The sequence below is a fragment of the Sus scrofa genome, chromosome 13 (genome assembly GCF_054392235.1).
Source record: "Sus scrofa isolate SSC_HxYL_T2T_F1_AM1 chromosome 13, Sscrofa_HxYL_maternal_Yorkshire_Landrace_v2.0, whole genome shotgun sequence".
Classification (NCBI taxonomy): domain Eukaryota; kingdom Metazoa; phylum Chordata; class Mammalia; order Artiodactyla; family Suidae; genus Sus; species Sus scrofa.
In genome coordinates this window covers 127551091-127571944 of record NC_139395.1, presented here as the reverse complement: position 1 = coordinate 127571944, position 20854 = coordinate 127551091, and the positions used below count along the sequence as shown (strand labels likewise).

At 36.6% G+C, this 20854-nt stretch overlaps 1 protein-coding gene and 1 long non-coding RNA gene across 43 annotated transcripts in view; one reads left to right on the top strand and one right to left on the bottom strand.

The window, feature by feature from the left end:
- NAALADL2 (N-acetylated alpha-linked acidic dipeptidase like 2) overlaps positions 1 to 2077 on the bottom strand; it is a 1339033-nt gene extending 1336956 nt beyond the window's left edge. For all 41 annotated transcript variants that reach the window (XM_084990315.1, XM_084990322.1, XM_084990307.1 and 38 more), the window contains exon 1: positions 1957 to 2077. The gene's annotated coding sequence lies outside the window, so the exon portion shown is untranslated. The remainder of the gene's footprint in view (positions 1 to 1956) is intronic.
- LOC146397604 (uncharacterized) overlaps positions 758 to 20854 on the top strand; it is a 155256-nt gene continuing 135159 nt past the window's right edge. For both annotated transcript variants that reach the window (XR_014824376.1, XR_014824375.1), the window contains exon 1: positions 758 to 954. This is a non-coding gene — a long non-coding RNA (uncharacterized LOC146397604). The remainder of the gene's footprint in view (positions 955 to 20854) is intronic.

Genomic DNA, 20854 nt, shown 5'->3' with positions numbered 1-20854 from the left:
CACCTTATATTTTTGTACATATTCTATAATGTCTTGTCCCACTAGAATGTATATTCCAAGACAGCAATACTTTACTTCAATGCCAGTGTTCTCCATAAATATTTGTTGACTAAATAAGTATTGAGCTCTTATGTGACTCTGAAAATGCTTTTTGAAAGTAATAATTATATAATTTTACTCTTGTTAGTCCTATAATAGTCTATAATACTTGTTGTATGATATCAGGAATACATTAGCTCACCTTTGTGAAGAGGGATAAAAGTCATCTCTGTAAATGTAAAATATAAAAGTAACATTGCCCAGAAGTCTTGAGATCAGAGATGACTGACAATTGTAAAGAAGAAAAATCTCTGAGTAGTTTGAGGTGAAAGTATTTTTGAAAGATCTATTAAGAATTATCAGCGGGAAAAATAAAGAAAATGGGTAAAATCTGACTCAAATATCAAAGCCCAGTTTAAAACTCAAGGCTTTCAAGTGGTACCTGCACACTATTATACATAAAATAGATGGGTAACAAGGATCTACTGTATAGCACAGAGAAATTTACTCAATAGTGGATAATAACCTATATGGGAAAAGAGTCTGAAAAGGAATGGATATGATTTACTTTGCTATACACCTGAAATTAACACAATTTTATAAATCAACTATACTCCAATAAAATAAAAATAAATAAACCCTTTCATTAATCCTTTCCTCCCCCATTCACCCAGAACACTTTGTACCACTATCCTAGTGCTCACCATGGTCCCTCCTCAATATGTTATCTTTGGAGGACAGGAATTGGATCTCTGTTCTCTTAGCCTGTCACCAGCTCTCCAAGACTGACATTCAAAGAACTGTTACTGGATTGAACTGAATGGAGTGAATACTATAGGAAACTATGATGGAACCGCTTGTTTGTCAAGATGTGGATCATCAACAGAAGCAAAACTTATTATCAAGGTTCCCAAGGTAGGTTTCAAACAAAGCCATGATGTCCTCTGCTCGGCACACCTAAGGCAGTAGGACACACAATCCAATAACTTAATCACACGTACAGGTCTCGGATCCAACACTCTGCTCTTCAGGATGCACAAGCGATAGTAAGAAAAGACTTGCTGAGGTCTATAGGAAAGTAAAGGATACTGTATGTGTACTTGTTCTAACGGTACAGGTAGGAAAGTAAATACTGTATGTGTACCTGTTATTCCAACAGTGCGAGGAAAAAAGAAAAGACAACAAAAGGTGAGATACCCAAAAGGAAAAATGAAAATGAAAATAATAGTAATAATGTAGGGGGGAAAAGGGATCTGGAAGACTAGAGGAAGTAATTATGAGACCGTGGGGGAAATATGGTAGTAAGAGCCAGGCACTAGGCTAGAAATCAGCGCAGGCGCTAATCACAAGCTGCTCTTCGAACAGCCTCTGCTGAACGTCCTCTGGCAAGCAATGGTGCGCGTCCTCGGGAGAAGCAATCCAGACACTGGGGCTTCCCTCGGGAGAGCCATCCCTAAAGCACGGTCCTCAGCGCCTCTGTCTTTACCTGCGTCCCGCCAGGATGCCTCGCTCAAAGGGCGTGCGTGCATGTGTGAACCTGTCAGAAACGGGCTACGGGCTCTCAGGGGCTGCGGGCTCCGCAGTTCGGGAGCTGCGGGACCTGCTCAGGGAGGTGGGCAGGGGCCTCGAGGAGGGGCCGGGCGCTGCTCTGGCCCGTGCATGGCCGGGGATGGCCGGAGCCCGGTGCCCCGCGAACCGCCCCGGGAGGTCGCTCTGGCCCCGCCGTCGCCAAAGCGCCCCTCCGCCGGGACACATGACGCCGGATCAGCGCCCCGGGACCCAGGCAAGGGTGCGGCCCACGCCTCAGCCTCAGCAGTGGGGACGAGAGGGAGGCCGGGCGGCTGGGCCAAGGCCGCGCCGCCTCCAAGTGCCGAGCCGGTTGAGACAAAACTTTGCAAACAGAAGGACTCGGATTACCTGAGCGGCGCGGGCGCGAGCTCGTCTGCGGTACGGCTGCCGGGCGCGGGCCGGGTTTTCAGCAGCCGTAAAGCGGGAGGAGCACGAGCCCTCGCCCCCGAGCGGCGGCCCCGGCGCCTCCGCCGCGAGCGTCAGCCGCTTGGCAAAGAGCGGGCTGGGCTGAGTCATAAGAGACACGTTTGCGGAGCGAAGTGGGAAGGGGGTCTCGAGGAGCCGCTTTACATGGCGATAGGCTCAAGAATAGAGAAAGAATTTTTTTTTTAAGGTGGCGAAAACTGGAAAACTTGCCCCGCGTGGGAGAGAGATGAGCTTCTTCTATAATCTGCATACATTTTACAAATATTTTTCTGTGTTTAAGAAAACTTTCGAAGATTAAGTGCATTGCCTCCCCAGCCAGGTGGCAGAGTGTAGCGCTGAGCCTCACCTGTTCCAGCTTTAGGACCATACTATGCAAGTTACTCGAGTGCGAGCCTTTGTTTCCCAAGAGCCTAATAAGGGCACCTTCCCCTAGAGAGAAGGCACTGAAAGGATTCTTGGCATTGTGCCTGCACTTTGCACTTACTTAATTTGCACTTTGCTTAATTATTATGATTTAAAAATAAAAGGGGAGATAAGTGAAGAGGGGTCTTAGGTAAACAGTTTTAAGGGAAGAGGACAAAGCGAGTATTTTTTTCCAAGGCAGATAAGTGGGATAGATGTCTGAATGGAAGAAAAGAAACTGGAACCTCCAAGAAACAAATGAGGCCAAGAGATGTAGTTGTGATGGGAGAGAGAAGGGGGGAAAAAAAAACAAAAACAATAAAACTAGGCTCAGTGGCCAGAAAGCCAAAGCTTTATTGGGGCGGGGAGGGGGGGGGGAGTATGTTTATTCGCTCTTTAGAAAATCATGACAAACTCCCTCTGCTGAAGGAGATATTTTTTAAATATATATTTAAACAGATAAACAACTGTTTAAAAATAAGCCCCAAATGACGAGCCTTTGCTCCAATGAATGAGATTTGGCAGTTCTGCAAAATGAGGAAATTCTTCCCGTGCTGCATCTTAGGGAGTTGAGTCATCAAACCATAGCAAAAAATTAGTGGGCTGGATTCCTGAAAGGCACACCAGATGGATGCATTCTGCTTAGTTTTAATAACTGTATGATGTTCCCTCTGAGATGTCAATTTGGGAAGAAAGGAATCTGAATAAAGATTTGAGGAGTGAACTTGAAAATAACCACCAAAATAGTTACTTAATATGTGAGTGCCCACCCACAAAGAGCATGGAGTTAAAGATTGGGAACAAGTAACCCTTTCTCCCACTTTCATCCTCCCTCCCTTTTGTTTCTCCTTTCACCATTTCTATCTACTTTTGTTCTATTATTTTTGTACAATGGAACTGCCTAGGGGAAAGGTGGTTTTAATTAATACTAAGGCATGGAAGGAATTTTAGCTAGGCCTCTGTAAGTACAGTCAAACTTTTTGAAAGAAAGATCTTTTCAGTTGAAGTTTTAATAAGAGCAAGGGTAAACTGACAGATGTGAAATCAGAAATTGTTTTAGACAAACAAGAAAACAGTAGTAGAACTGTTGTGAAAGAATCAAATAGAAATCAGAAATAGTTCTACTCTCTAATTACTGCAAGCACCAAAGGCTAGCGGGAAGTTTTCTCTGTCAAAATAAAGGAAAATGGGTGCCTTGCTCTACCATCCAGTCTTTCAAATAGAAAGAAAAAGAGAGGACAAAAACAAAACCAAACAAAAAAACCACTATCAGACTTGTATAATGATTTGCATTTTCCTAGGAGATCTCCTGCAGGGTAAAAGACTTACAGGTATAGACACACAAGCAAAATATTTGAGAGGATTAATTTTTGCAGAATTGGGAAAAACCCTAAGATAAAAATCTCTCTTTGTTTCACTTTTGCAAAATCTTCAGGCTGAGGCAAACAGATTATCATTAAGCTTTTATTAATGTAAAACAAAGAGATAAAATCTTAAATGGTGTGAAGCCCTTGAACTAAAAGGAGCAAGGAAAAACAAAACAAAACAAACAAAAAACAAAACAAACAAACAAAAAAAAACCAAAGCCCAGAAAATAGAGAAAGAGATTAGGAAGCTTTTCTAAGGAAACCTTTGAACTTCTGGCTGTAATATGAATGCCTATGACTTGCTTTAGACAAATAGGCAATACAACTAAAGCTGGGAACCAAGAAGTTCTGGTCAGTTCAGATATAAAAGCTTACCTTGCCTGAAATGAAATGTTTTGATCTGAGATAATTCCACTCATTTTAGGTAGAGAAAAAAATCCCCCCCCCCCCCGGATATTATGTGTCCATTAGCACCTCAATCACCTGAATTCACTTGAATGTACTTTTTAGTTGGAATTTTGGCCTTCTGTAAACTAAACCTTGACTCATTGGGCTTTTGAACATTTTGTGAATTTATCTAAAAGTAAATTTAGGCTAATAAATATTTGCTTTTAAACCTTTTAAATCCATCATTAATTAATGTTAACAATGTAAAGCACAGAGTGATCCATTTTTTCAAGGTGTTTTATATATAACAGGTATAATTAAATTATATCAATTTGATAACATTACAAGTTCCTTTTGCACAGCTGACTTTAACCTTTGTGTGATAATATGATTTTTATTTAAGATTTCATATAAGTTGATATTGGAAAGGACTGAAAGATTATATTGTTCTAACTTAAAACATCAGTGAAGTGAGGATTTCATGTCATTCCAAACATCGTTACAGTTTTGGTTGCTAAATCACTACATAACAGAAGCACTAATTAAACAGGCAGTCAGCCTTAACAAATTTATAGTTTTCAAAACTAATTTCAGGAATATCAAAGACTATCAGAGCTGAAGTGATATTCTCTAGCCAAATTTGAGCTTTAGCTGTTCCAAGATTTTTTAGCTGTATTCCAAGACTGTGGGCTAATCCAGCTAAGTGGAGTGGGGGGGGGGGGGGCAATCTTAAAGATACAGATCCTTGTTCTGCTCTGTCAACAAATTACATATGTACTTATGGAATCCATTATCCATGTTTTAGAAGAGGTCTACTTGAAACTATTCAAATCTAAAAATCAGCACTCTGAGGGTCTACAGTTGAAGTAGGTTGAAGAATGGTCATTTTATGGTTTTAGTTTTTGTACAATATGACAACTAGAAATTCTCAGGTAATTTTCATTGGAAAAATAAATTATAGGAAATAGGCATTCTAATAAATTTTTTATTGGAGCATAAATGATTATCCCCCTCCAGACAGCTATTCAGTAACAATCAAAATTACAAACACCAGAATTACATTCCCTTGGAACCAGCAAATTACTTTTGGGAGTTTATTCTATAGAAATAATGTATGTGCAGTGTTATTCATTATAATAACAAAAGTTTGGAAATAACCTAAAAGTCCATCTGTAGGAGACTAGTAAAATCAATTACAGTGTATTCTCACAATAGAATGTACTATATGTAGATGTAGGGGAAAAAATAAATAGAATGAGGAACTTTTCTGTAAACAGTTTGGGGAAACACAAGATGTATAAAGTGAAAGAAAAATTATGGAACAGTGTGTAGAATATAGTACCTATACTGTATAAAGAGGATATATTGTTATATTTACTTGAACTTGCATAAAGAAATTTTGCAAGGGAACCTAAGAAACTAGCAATAGTTACTCATATAAAGGGGAGATCAGATGTACTGATTGGACTGAGGAAGGGGTGAAGAGACTTTACATTGCAAACATTTTTATTTTCTTTTGAGGGGGGTCACTAAATAAATTACCTGTTTGAAAAGTTAGTTTTTAAAACAGAAAACTAATGCCAGATAGGATACATAATGAGTAAAAATATAAAGTTGGAAAAGTTATTTTGAAATTGAATAATCCTGTCATAATCCCAAAAGTACTAAAATTTACTATTAAGAATTCTTACTAACAACAAATTCTACTTATGTCTGTTTTAACTACAAAGGTGTATGCTACTTGAAAATGTCAGATAAAACTTCACACACAAAATTCCTATTTATTTTTCTCTAGTGATTTCAAAGTTCAGTAAGAGTAACAGAAATTAATGCATACAGTACAGTACATTTTATGCTAATAAATGGTCTGATTTCTATTCTTTTGCTGAAAATACTGTATAGTAGCAAGTACAAATATTTTAATTCTGTAATGACTGAAATAATTCTTACATCAAAGTCCCTTTGATGTGCAAACTCTCTCTGTTAACTAAATGAACTTCCTACTCTTTCCATTCAGTGCCTTTGGGGAAATGAAAAGCCTTAATGTGAGGAACTCAATGAAAAATAAATAAATAATTTCGAGTCACTCTGTTTACAGAGTATTTTGAGTTTTTGCAGAAATTTATTTGTGTAACGAAAGTTAGCTGAAAAAGTGGCATCCAGGAGATGTTGACAATGTGTGTATGACTTCTAGAATATTAAACAGTTTGGAAGAAGCTGTTAGTTACACTAATAGAGGTGTGCTCCAGACATTTTTTATCCTCCCAGGCAGTTACATAATCATGTGACTAGGTTCTAGTTCAGGCCAGAATGTGGATGAGAGTATGCCATGCTGTCTTTGATAGCTAGATGGTTCGAGACACTCTAGCAGAGGTTAACAGCCACCACCCCTAGGGTTGGGTATTATAGAGAATGTACAAAATGGTCTCTGTAACCCCCACTTCCTGGTATTCATGCTCTGTACAATAACTTTCCTTTGAATATAGGCTGGATCTTGTGATACCTCTAATGAATAGAATCAAGCAGAAGTAATGAGATATCACTTTCAAGATTAGGATATAAAAAGATGATAGCTTTTCTCTAAGCATACTTTCACTCTCTCTTGGATTACTCATCTGAGGAAATCCAGGGGACAAGACATGAACTGCCTCATGTTAGACTTGTGGGAAGAAAGTCTCTTGTGTGAGGAAGTAAGGCCTGTCAAAAACCTTGTAAGAAAGCTTGGTAGCTGATTCTTCCTCCTAGTCAAGCCTTTAAGTAAGACCACAGTGCTTGTCCACAGTTTGAATGCAACCTCATGAGGGACTTTGATCCAGAAGCACCACGCTAATCTGTGTCCACATTACTGACATGCAAAAGCTGGAAGTAATAAATATTTGCTTTAAGGCACCGGTTTTAGGTAAGTTGTTATGTAACAGTAGTAAATACACTGGGGAAACAAAAGAAAAGATATGGGTTACCAAAACCTAGGAACTCAGAGATTGACCACATGTAATTTGCTTCTTAGTCCTCTGAGGAAGAACTGTATTTCATGGTCACCTTGTAAAAGTGAAATGGACTCCCTCTCAATTATGGCTAGGATATAGAAACTCACAACACACACCAAGACAATTTGAGAAAAAATTTATTATACATACCAGGGACTCCTGTGGAAAGAAGAATAGGTAAAAGTAGGTCCATGCTGGCTTGAAAGAGGCAGAGAAAGTGAGCTGGGCCTCTGTAGTGGCTCCTAGCTACTCTAGGAGTGGGAGCAAAAGTTCCTGTGCATTAGCTGGAGATTTGCAAGGTTTGAAATGCCTACCACCAAAGGCGGAGGCACACATGGATTCTTCCTTGTCAGCCTGTTCAAACATGGGGACAGACGGGAAAGGAAGGGTGAGGTATAAACAAGGGTCACAAATCAAAACACCAAAAACTAAAGCCACACTCTTTGTTACAGGGTATCTCTCAGCTACTGCTTATACCCCAGGAACTCAGAGAAGGGATCCTGGAAGCTGGTACTCTGACCTCTTAACAAGGGCACATTTGGCTACAGCTGATACCACTGAGAATGTGCCATAAGACCAGTCCTGGAAGCAGCAAGAGACAACTGAGACCATATCTAACTGAAGCTGCTCAAACCATGCTAACAGGAACAAAGCCCCTTCCCCCCTCCTCCACTTTCAAAATCCCCTTAGTGCCACCTGTTAGCAGATATTCATCAGTGTCTCAGAAATGTAATCCATGCTAGTCCTAGCATCACAGAGGACACCGTGGGAGGGTGGGTTTAGAGCAGAGTCCGTGGGCAAATACCTCACCTTTGTCATCTCAGCATCTGTGCACATCTCCCCTCACATTTTTTTAACTTCTGTGGTAACAACTTCGTGCTTCTGCATTTATTCAAACAATCCTCTCACTATCTCCCCCTCTAAAGGAGACACGGACAAAAGCAGCAACATCACCCTATTGCTCTATTTAGTTAGGTTGTGCCTCTATTTGTTCAATCATAACTCCACCTCTATAGCCAAGCATGAAAGCAAAAGCAGTATCATCACCAAACTTTACTTAAGATGATAAAGACACAAGGAGGAAAGAAGGAAAATACTATGTGCAAAATGCTAGAGTCCTTGTTTCTGTAACTAGTCAGGAGAAAGTTGATAATTACAACTTCCATTATCCATTGCACCTCAGCCAGTAGCTCTGCTGGTTATGGTTATTAAGCTGGTGGAGTGACTCGGATCTTTGTTCCTAAAAATTTTAATGCCTCAGTAATTCTGTATTTTTTTGTGTTTCTGTAGTTTTCCATTAATTTTTATTATTAAATAATGCACCTGCTAAGTGGTAACCCAGATAATCTGCTGGGTTCCAAATACAGTCCTTTCTGGCTGATTGTATACTAAGAGCCTAATTTCTCCTTGAAAATCAGGATCAATCACTTCAGCTAATTAAGTACCTGTGTCTTTAACAGTTAACACAGATGTCAAAAGTTCAGAATGACCAGATGGCAGTGGCAAGTTCCAATACAACAAAACAGCGGTCATGTCCTCTGGTGATACATTCCTTGGTTCCCTGGAAACGGAGATCACTAAATCAGAAGAGTCTAAATTTTCAGGGATGAGAAGCAAACTTCTGCAAATGAATAATCAGTGCAATAGTGAGAGAACCCACTCATATTTCTCCCTCTTCATTCTTGGAGCCCTACATATACTGTATCCCAGTCAGTGACATATATGGAAAGACCAGTTAATGTCATTCTGCCTCACTTATTTTGCTGTGCAATAATGTGTGGGATTTCAAGATGGTGAAAGTAGTGTTCTATAAATCCACGAAGGTGCTGGTTGCCTAAGCATTGCTGGCATATAAAGCAAATCCACCCCAGAATAAAAGTACCTTCCTGTGAGGTCCAGTCTCTGTCCTTGCCTTGGAGGAGGCACATGATGCAATGAGCCTAGGACCTTAACTCTCTCCTTAGAGGAAGACTACCTGGACAGCCACTGAGTCCAGAACATCCATTTTGGACTTTGGGAGAAAGAAACTTTTATTGCATAAAGTCACTGATTTTGTTGTTGAATGTAGAAGCTTTCAGCCTACTTTGACTAATTCAAGCAAGAAATTCCCCTTCAACAAGAAATAAAGGAATTCTAAAGATCCTTGAGAAAATTAAGAACTTAGTTATTACACAAAAACTTTTATTCTTTCAAAATATAATATTTCTTAACATTTTCTGTCTTTGATCTATGAATTAAATTTTCCATCTTCATTTGGAAATGATTTTCCATATCTGAAATAATGAGGATTATTTTTTAAAAACTATGTTACTACAATTGTTTATTGTTACTATTATTACTATTTACCATTGACTAATTTTTTTCAAAATATCAATATTTCAAGTAGTACAAAGGATTTCTTTCTCTCTATCTGTTAAAAGGATATGTTTAATTAAAAAATCAGAGGACTGTACATGAAATCAAAATTTTAATTACTCAAAAAAAGTTAAACTCAAGTTTTTTCTATCTCTATTCCTCTTTCCTACTAATGCTTAATATAATTTGCTCCTTTCCTTATTATATTTCTGGCATTCCCAAGTGGTTTGTTAACTAAAGGAATAACTGTATGATTGCTAGTTTTCTTTTTCATCACATTATAAGCCTTTTAAAATATGATCACATCTTGAAAACCCATTTTTTTACAAAAATTTTTGATACATCACTAGGCTATAAGGTGGAAAAATGACTTGAGAATTTCTCTTTTCTTGCTCTGTCAACATACCAGATAATCCAGCAGAAAATATTAAATGGCATATGCAGCCCAAGCTCTGTGTATTGGATTGATGGCTTAGCATGAATATGTGAAACTTCTCCAGACAAGAACCTGTCTTAAATAGTTATAGTAAAACAGTCCTATATATAATTTAAAATCTTCTTTTAAATAAAAATAAAATGATTATCTAAGGATTAAGAAAAAAGAATACTACTAAAATACAGAATGGCTTTAATAACTTAATAAGTCTTACATAGGTAAAGGCAAAATAACCTATCTGAAGTATTACATAGCATTTTCCCTCCAACTTTAATATAGTATATATATTTGAGGTTTCATCATTTGCATGATTTTTCCATTAAGTATACAATATATCTATTGATGTAACTTTTGTATCTTCCATACCAGCATGTCAGTGTACACAACAGACACACATTTTTTCCCCCCGTGCCATTTGTCCTTGCCTTTGGGAAAATAGTTTTCTCCACCCCAAATGAATTTGATAGAACTATCTAGAAAAGAATACTGCCTCCACCACTAGATGCCAAAAACACCAATTATAATTCTTAAGGGACAGAGAGTTGTGATTCTCTATAAAGCTATACAGGCTCCAAACCTAGAGAAGCTGGGGACTAACTCCCTCATTTCATGGAGAATATCTAGAGGGAAACAGAATTGAGGCAGAAAGTGTTCTAATGACACTATACCAGCCCTAGACTATGTCCTTGCCTTAAGTCTCCCAGGCACATTGGCCTTATATATACCATATTTTCCTCAAGCTGGTTATAGCTGAATTTCTGTCATTTGCAAGCAAGAGTCCAGAAATTACCATTTTACTGCATATTTCGTCATGCCTTCTACCTTGTATCTTAGAATATTTAAAGATGCAAAGAAGGTAACACAAAAATAAATGTAGCAATTAGCAATAGAAAAAATGGACATTCTCAAGGAGTTCCCGTCATGGCGCAGTGGTTAACGAATCCAACTAGGAACCATGAGGTTGCAGGTTCAGTCCCTGGCCTTGCTCAGTGGGTTAAGGATCTGGCGTTGTCATGAGCTGTGGTGTGGGCCGCAGACACGGCTCAGATCCCTTGTTGTGGTAGACCGGCGGCTACAGCTCCGATTAGACCCCTAGCCTGGGAACCTCCACATGCCGCAGGGGAGGCCCTAGAAAAGGCAAAAAGACAAAAAAAGAAAAGGAAAAAAAAGAAAGAAAAAAAAGAAAAAAAAAAAGGACATTCTCAAAAAACCTAGATGATGAGTATTTTCCTTAATCTCAGAATAGGAAAGGGTATAACCAAATCATCACCAGGTATTAGAAACTAATGCTGGCTGTGCTCATTGCCACTGGGGCATCATCGGTTCTAGGCCCTTGCAGCAAACAGAGTTCTGATTCTAATCAGGTACCATCTGTATCATGATTCGTTCTAGCCTTCCCCCTTCCCTAACTGCTCTCTCCCACTCTAACAGACCATCTTTCTCTAGGTACAGATGGCACCCCCAGAGTATTTCCTCTAAGCCCTTCCCTGCTTAGATGAGACAGGAAGACTGAACAGAGCTGAATTAGGGCAGAGTTTTCTTTCTCCAGATGGGGTAAAATTTGTCCTTTATTAGGGAGTAAACTTTGGGAGTTTTTTGCACTCGCTATTCTTTCTCTCTCCCTGGCAATTTCATGTGTGAGCATTCTCAGATGCCTCCTGTGAGAACATGGCATGGATTCTGAGGAGATCTATCAAATGTATGGGGGTCCTCTTATAACTACAGAACACTTTCACCCTCTTGCTAGTGCACAATAAGCCTCCAGTAATTTGTCAACAATATTGTTTAAATGTTCTTACCACTTTATAAAGTCCAGTGGTTTCTGCCTCAGAGAAACAAACCTTAGTGGCTTTATCTCTCTGAAAGTGCCTGACTCTACCGTTCACAGAGTGACTGATTGCCTGTGACCTTCATTCTTTCAGGTGTCCAACCTCCAAGTACTTCCTTAGGTGGTTATTTCTCATTAATCTTCCAAAAAAGAAAAGCTTTGTTATCGATTGTTCTCCCAAGATTAAACAGGTCTCATTTATGGTCAGATGCTTTTTTTTTTTTTTAATAAATTCTACTTCTGTTTATTTTTATTTTTTAACATCTGTAAAGACTTCTTAAAGCCATGCCTGGATTCATACCTGTGTCTCTTTCACAAATGCATGCAAAAGATTAATTTTTTTAAAGCTGGATAAGAGGAAGTAGAAGTCTGGTAGTAGACTAATTTAGAGACTTCACATGCTCATGTGTGGTTGATGACAACCTTTCCTTCATAGGTCTACTCATTTCTGAATGCCAGTCTCCTAATAAGATTCAAAATTTCTGGTCCTCGCTTCAGACTCTGTTTCAGAAATACCTGCCAACAGGGTAAGCAGGACTACAGCAAAGGGAAACACTAGTGTTCTTCTCTGGGGCCTTGTGTTATTTAGGTTGCAAGCTAGCCTACTATCACAAAAGGACCGAGAAGATAGGAATCTACTATACATCTCAACAGAGCCAGAGTCTTCACCAATATTCATTTGCAAGCTGAAAATAAACTTTGTATTTTTTAAATTGGAGTGGCCCTGAAAGACAGCAGCAAAGGGAAATCCTCCCAACAGCTGGCAGAGCTTCAGCTAGGTCATCTCTTGAACCATTTTGTGTAGAGAGAGAGAAGTGGTCCAAAGTAAGGATATACTCAGACTCTTAGGCATTAGTGAGTGGGTTAGCTATATGGTCAAAAGTCTGAAAGGCCCACTGTCAGAACACTGGGGCCTGTGTTTAGTCCTGTGACAGTGAGCATGGAATGTGAGAATCTTTGCATCTGATGCTAATAACTCTTCCCACCCTCTTTTATTTCTCATGAAAGAACTAGATCATTTGTACTGCAGAATTTCTCACATTTTTCACTGGACTCATTATATCAGTGTGGTATTAATTAACATGTTCCTCCACACCCAAGTTTTCATGGTAATCTGGCAGTAGATCCAGATTTGATTAGATTCAACTTTGCTTCTCTCTCTCTCTTGCTTTGGATAATAAACTACAGAGAGGTGATATGATATGTACATCCTTTTGCATCTTATCCAGAAGAACAAATAATATGATTGTCTACTTTTATTTAGGCTAAGATGGTTCAGATGTTGTCATCTATCCATTAAAAACTGCTTCCATAAATCTTTCAACTAATACTTTTTGCATTTTTTATTTCATTATGGGTTGCAAAATGGTGATGTTCCAGTTCTAATACTTCTCCTAAATTTATTCTTCTTAAAGAAGAACTTCCATCTTTGGGCGTGTAGGGATGTTCTGAAATACACTTTGAAAAGGCAAGTCAGAAAAGATAAATGTTTGCATTTTTTAATAGAGTAAAATGAGTTCCCAACTTATCAACCATCAAGCTGACCTCTGAGTTTCTTTTTTAATATAATTATGAAGTTAAAGATTCACATATGTAAATTATATATGAAGACATTTGATATCATTTTGATAATGATTATAGTCATTATCTTTTTATTACAGTTTGTTGTACCTTTTGCAAACAGTATTAGAAAGTAAATATTTTTAAGAAATAAATACACTTAAATTCATTATTTATTTTACTTGAATATTTGATTTTATATTTGTATCTTTTTTTTACTTTGAAAAATTTTGTTTCCTAATGATAGAAGTATAATTATTCATTTGCTTTATCAATGTGCAAATATAATGCATATATTAGTTTCAAAATAATAATACCAATATACAAAATACTAAAATAATGATGCCAACATTACTATTCACAAGAGCACTAAATATAATTTCAGTGTGCTTTTGGTTTTATTTCTTTGTTTCCTTTAGGCTATGTCCACTAGGGATATAGAGTCGAAATATGGTGTTTTAAAGTTACTTGGAATAATTCTTGTTCATGCAGTGACACTACCAACCAGATATACACTTAGATTGACTTGTTCCAATTTGTTTTCAAATTTGAGGCATGCTTTGTTCTGTCATCCTGATTTATTATTTTTTCAAAAAATATTTATGACTTTTACTTGATTCTGAATTCAAAACTTCCAGTCTAGGCCATCTCTCCTGTTCTCTTTTTCCTTGTACACCAAAACCATTTTTATTCATTTTGTTCTTACATTATTTTGGATTTTGGATTTGAACCCAGGCAGTCTGGTTCCTTAGTCCATGTACTTAAACAAAAGGTTAGATTGAAACTGCTCCATCAGAAATTACCAAAATTTTTTTTACTGGGGGGATGGGGGAGTGGGGAATTTGCAATTGAAAATTGCATATATTTGTACCTAGTTCTTAAGATGTAAACTTGGAAAATATTATTGCAGGGTTTTCCTTAAATTTCACCCCCTACCTGCACCTCCCAAATTCAAAACCACCTGGCAGTAGCTAAAAGCCTCTTTAATGGCTTTTTGTGTTCTTCCAAAGCTTATAGCCTTAACCCAGATACCTACTTTGTAGATTCATAGCATGCAAGCTTTGCAGATATTCTTTTGAAGTTTGCATTTATAAGCCTTTGTGTACCAGCCTCTGTAAATTTCCATGTGACCTGTCTGAACTTCTTGAAGACAGAGTGTGAACAAACACTACAAGCTTTTTGTGAAAGAGAATGTACGTTCCATATAAAAGATTTTTCCTAAACCCCATTAGATCTCCTTTAACCACCCCTGTTCACTCTCACAGTTTCACTACCCTTGGTTATTATCACATTTCTCTCCTCCCCTATTTTTGCTCCACTCCTGTCTTCTTAACTCTCAGAAAGTCCATTCATCTCACAAGTCCCACTCAGCATAATAAAAAGCTGCTGGGGTGGAATAGCTTTAGACAACAAAAGCACCAAAGGCAGGCTTGTTGGCACTTTCTAATCACCCATTGTTCTTTATAAATGCCCCTGGGGAGTCCTCAATTTATCTAGTTACATTTTAAATTATTTCATGACCCTTGACTTTAAAATTTCCCTTCTGGGAACCTAGTCCAATGGAATAATTCAAACTGATACACAAAGATGTTTATTGCAAAAATTATGTAATAATGAAAGGTTATTACCACCCAAGTGTCCAAAAATTGGATGATTAAATGGTAGTATTCGTTTATACTAGGCTATTAAGAATTGGTTGCATATACTATTTTAAAGGCAGCCATTTTATAACAAAACTATTAAGATGTGCTGTTAAGTAATAAGTATGAACAAAGTACTATCAGTAATAATCGGTAGAATATATGTCAGGAATATAACAATATTTTAAAAAACTATTAATAATGACACATAGCATTGATTTCTATATTTTCCAAATTTTCACAAATGGGGATATATTGCTTTTATTAATAATACACATACACACACACACACAAGCCATGAGCATAAGCCTGTGAGCTGGATGTCAAGGTTTTTATGTTTATAAGAGATAGATCGGAAGGATAATAGTCCATAGACAAAAGATGGGTTTATACAATGTTATAATTTGAAGATTTGGCTTCAAAGGAGGACAGTTTCCAAATGAAGGCAAAGTCAAGATCTGGAAAAGATAGCAGGAGAATGCAGTTGACATCTGGCCTTATGGTAGCTGGGATATAAGAGAAAGCACAGCACATACTGGAGAATATGACAGTAAAATTGGAGTTTTCAACAGAAAAATAGATTTACATTAAGGTAGCACTTCTTAAGTGCAGTCATTTATGATTTCTGCCATTTCTAGTTTCTATATATATACTATTCTTTTCTCGGTGTTCTTTTGATCAACTCATCAGCTCCCTCCTTTTTTTCTTTAAGATAAGGTCTTCCTTTAATTTTAACCTGATAATATATATGCAGAGAGGACAATGATATTTTTTCTAATAAATATTAAAATAAAATATAATTATTAAAATTTAACTATTTATCCAATGAACTTCCTGATATCTTTGAGACACTTTAGAGCAAGGTGATAAAGAAAATTTTCTCTGAAGAGTCTGAATATGCAGAAAAAATAGTTGACAATGGACTGAGTCTACTGAGAGCAAAGTGAGAGTGCGAAAAGCAGTCAACAGTAAGAAAATGAGAAGTTGGGGTGGGTAGATTAGGTTTTCAAATGAGAAAACAGAATAATAGGCCAGAAGAATCTACATTTTGGGTAGTGCTCCAGTACTAAAAATGAGAAGCTCAAGTAAAGTTATCTGATCTTATAAACATTAACCTTTGGCTAAATGAACACTTGCATATACATTTATTTCAAGGACACTTTGACATTTTCTCCTGCCTTTCTGTGCTTTAACCCAGCAGTTAAAGATAGCTACTTCCAAAGGGAGTCAGCCTGGGTTTGGATTTTCGTTCTGTTATTCATTGGTTTTGTGAGCTTTGGCAATAATGTATTCCCTTTGCACCTTGGTTTCTTTATCTTTAAAATGGGAATAATCACATGCTCTACTTCAAAGAGTGGTTTTGAAGATTAAAAGAATTAATACACCTAAGTGCTTAAAACTGTGCTTGGAATTTAATTAGCACATATAAATGTTAGGTATTGTATTGGCAGTCCCATGGGCTTAATGCTTTGTTACACATATATTATGAAATGATTACCACAGTAGAGTTTGTTAATAGCTCCATCACCTCACATAATTATTTTTATTGTTGTGTGTGTGTGGTGAGAACATTTAGGATCTACCCTTTTACCAACTTTCAAGTATATAATACAGTATGGTTAACTATAGTTACTATGTGATACATGAGATCCCCAAAACTTATTCATCTTATCCACTGACATCTATACCATTTGACCCACATCTCCCCATTTCCCCCACTGTCTAGCCCCCAACAACTACCACTCTATTCTCTGTATGATTTAAGCTTTTTCAGAAACACATTCCATATGTTATCACATGTAAGTGATATCACATATATTTGTCTTTTACTTTCTGACATATTTCGATTATCCTAATGTCCTCAAGATTAATCCATATTATGGCAAACAGCGGGATTTGCAAATTTCTCATGATTGAATAATATGCCATTATGGGCATATATCTTCTTTATTTATCTATAGGCAGTTACTCAGATTGCTTCCATATCTTGACTATTGTACATAATGCTTCATTAAATATGGAGTTCAGATATCCCTTTGAGACCATAATTTAATTTCCTTTGTATAAATACTCAGAAATTAGATTACTAGGTCATATGATAATTTTATTTTTAATTATTTGAGGAAACTCCATACGGTTTCCCATAGTGGTTGTACCAATTTAGATTTCCATCAACAGTGTACAAGGGTTCCCTTTTCTCCACATACTAACCAACACCTGTTATCTCTTGTCTTTTTAATGCAGCCATTCTAACAGATACAAGGTGATATCTCACTGTGGTTTTGGTTTTCATTCTCCTAATGATTAATGATGTTGGAAATATTTCCAAGCATCAGTTATACATTTGCATGTCTTTGGAAAGTATCTATTCAGTTCCTCTGCCCATCTTTTAATTGAACTGTTTCTTTCTTGTTAGGATTGTATGAGTTCTTTATATATTTTGGATATTACCTCCTTATCAGATTTATGGTTTGCAAATATTTTCTCCCATTTAGTAGGCTGCTTTTTCATTTTGTTGATTGTTTCTTTTGCTATCAGAAGACTTTCAGCCTTAGGTAGTCGCAATTGTTTATTTTTACTTTTGTTGCTTATACAACTAATGTCATATGCAAAAAAACTGTTGCCAAGACAAATGTCAAGGAGTTGTTCTCCAATGTTTTATTCTATGAGTTGTATAGTTTCAGGTCTTAGGTTTAAGTGTTTAAGGGTTTAGGGGTTCAGTTTCATTTTTCTGCATGGTGATTATCCAGTTCTGAATACTACATATTGAAGAAAATATTCTTTCTCTATTGAGTATTCTTTGCAATCTTGTCATACATTAGCTGACTAAATATGTGAGGACTTATTTCTGCCTCTTTATTCTGTTCCATTTGTCTATATGTCTGTTTTATGCCATTACCATAATTTTTTGATTATTATAACTTTGTAATATAGTTTGAAGACAGAAAGTGTAATGCCTATAGCTTTGTTTTTCTTTCTCAGGATTGCTCTGAATATGTGAGGTCTTTTATAGTCTATAGGAATTTTAGCATTTTTTTCTATTTATGTGAAAAATATTATTGGAATTTTGATAGGAATTGCATTTACTTTCATATTTTGCAACAATGGAATTTGTTGATTTAGTTTGAATAATTTTTGGTGGAATCTTTAGGATTTTTTTATATATAAGATCGTATTATCTGCAAACAGAGACAGTTTTACTCCTTCTTTTCTGCCTTGAATGGTTTTATTTCTTTTTCTTTCTTAATGCTCTGGCTAGTACTTCCAGGACTTTGCTGAACAGCAGTAGTGGTAGTGGGCACCCTTGTTTTTCTGATATTAAAGGGAAAGCTTTCAACCTTTTACCACTGGGAATGATGTTAGCCATGGTCTGTTAAATATGGTCTTTACTATGTTGAGGTATGTTTCTTCTATACCCAATTTGTTGAGAGTTTTCATCATAAAAGAATGTTGTACTTTGCCAATGTGTATTCTGCATCTATGTGATAATTATATAATTTTTATTTTTTATTCTATTAATTTAGAGTATTGCAATAGTGATTTGCAAATGTTAAAAATCATCTTTCTATCCTAGGGATAAATCCCACTTAATTATGGTGTATGGTCCTTTTGATGTGTTATTGAATTTAGTTAGCTAATATTCTTTTGAGAATTTTTGCTTCTATATTCTTCAGGAGTATCAATCTTCATTTCTAATTTCTAATGGGGAAATTAGATATTTGGGATTTGGAAAATGAGTTATACAAAAGTAAAGATTTTTACACTTGAATTTTGAATCCTTTCACAGACTATTATTACAGAATCCTCAAGCAAATCTCCAGTAGCATGGCTCATATAGCCCAAATCTCCTAATCTCATATTAGGAAGAAAAGAAAAAGGAGAAACTTAACTAGGTCTGTGACTGTGCTCAGCGTTCTTCTATCTCAGATTTTTGGATCTACTGCTCTCTTTCATTGCAATGGTGTTCCTCTACTCCACTTTATAAAAGTGGCAGATTACTTCTCAACTTTCAGGTCTTAGAGTTAGGGAAACTTCCCCTGACCACTCTCTCTATCGCCATCTCTTCCTGTACACTGATTCATACCACTTATCACCACTTTTAATTGTATACTTACTTATTTGTTTACTTGGTTATCTATTTTCCTACTAAATTTAAGATCCAAAAAGGCAGAAATTCTGTCTTTTTTGATTTCCTCTTAATACTCAGTACTCAGGACAGTGCTAAGTGCTCTACAAATATTCAACAACTTTGTTGATAAGCTACAAGTCATTCTAGCACATTGTATTCATATGAATTCATATTATATCTTTACTTTTTCTCAGATTAAGGGGAAAGACTATTTTTGCAAAGTAAACTCATACACTATTATCAAAGTTAAGAAAATAGAATAGAATGACAGATGGGGCTTCTGGAGTTCCTTGTTAAACTATAGCTGAACAGATGCAAAAGACAGTGTTTTGCACATAAAATATAATTGTTTAGCCTCTAATGATATAAGAGCATTACCTAAATCTAAAGAAATAAAAAATAAATGGTAATTAAATAATATTCAGGTGAAAATGTAATATCAGCATGCAGGAAGTAATTTTTAAGCAAGCACAATTTTACACTGATAAACTGGGGCATCTAATAGAATGCCTAACCTAACAATGTTTTCACTAAGTGACTACATTTTAATACACATACACATTGGTATGATACCATTTATTAATTTCCCCTTGATATTTTTATTTCAAATTGGGGATGGGAGGAAAGTGGTAAACAGAGACAAAAGAAAAAAAATCCATGAACAGGAAATTAGTCAAGTTTTTTTTCTCATCTTTTATATATCTTAGAATACTTTCAGTTCTTCACTTTTATTAGCAAATGCAGGTAGGATTTATCAGGGCAATATTAATTTGTACCTTAATTTCCTAATTTATCTTTTCCTTAATTTATCAAATTCCTAGTAATTATGGTATGAAGTGTATTAGCAGGGATTCCTGACTATGATTGTTAGATAACAAGAGCGAATATCTTCAACTGAAGTGTCATATTTACAGAGACGCTTCTTTATACTTTACATTCTCTAGGTGAGAACAAAGGACTGGAATAGCAGCTGAAATCCCAGGTCACATTGGCAGTACCTCCCTAAGATTCTTTTTGTACAATAGGAGCTCTGCAGACATAGCCCTGGGAGGGTAGGAAAGAAGAAATCTGAGTTTGCGTTTGAAGTCAAGGAGAATTCCATTTATCCTTGCTAAACAAATTCAATTTCCCCTGAAAACTGTAACACAAAAGCTATTAAACTATTTTTCCACTAGTTTAAATGGGAACATTAATAATGTATTCTATCTTGATCCAAGGTAACCAAAGAATGTTCACAGATAGAAAAACATTCAATTATACAATAAAAACAAGTTAATATAAGTAACATTTTAAAATTTGAAAGTAAATATAGCTTGTACTTAAAATGTAATGTAAATATAGTTTATTGTACCTGCCAATAGAGTAGGTAAAAAATGGTGAATAGTAGTCAAGAGAAATGGAGGTGCAAGGGAATGATTCTTTGGCAAGTGCATTCTTTTTATGCTATTTTTTTTTTTTTTTGTCTTTTTGCCTTTTCTAGGGCCGCTCCCACAGCATATGGAGGTTCCCAGGCTAGGGGTCTAATCGGACCTGTAGCCACCAGCCTACACCAGAGCCACAGCAACACGGGATTCGAGCCGCTTCTGCGACCTACACCACAGCTCACGGCAACGCTGGATCCTTAACCCACTGAACAAGGCCAGGGATCAAACCTGCAACCTCATGGTTCCTAGTCAGATTCCTTAACCACTGAGCCACAACGGGAACTCCTATACTATTTTTTAAAACC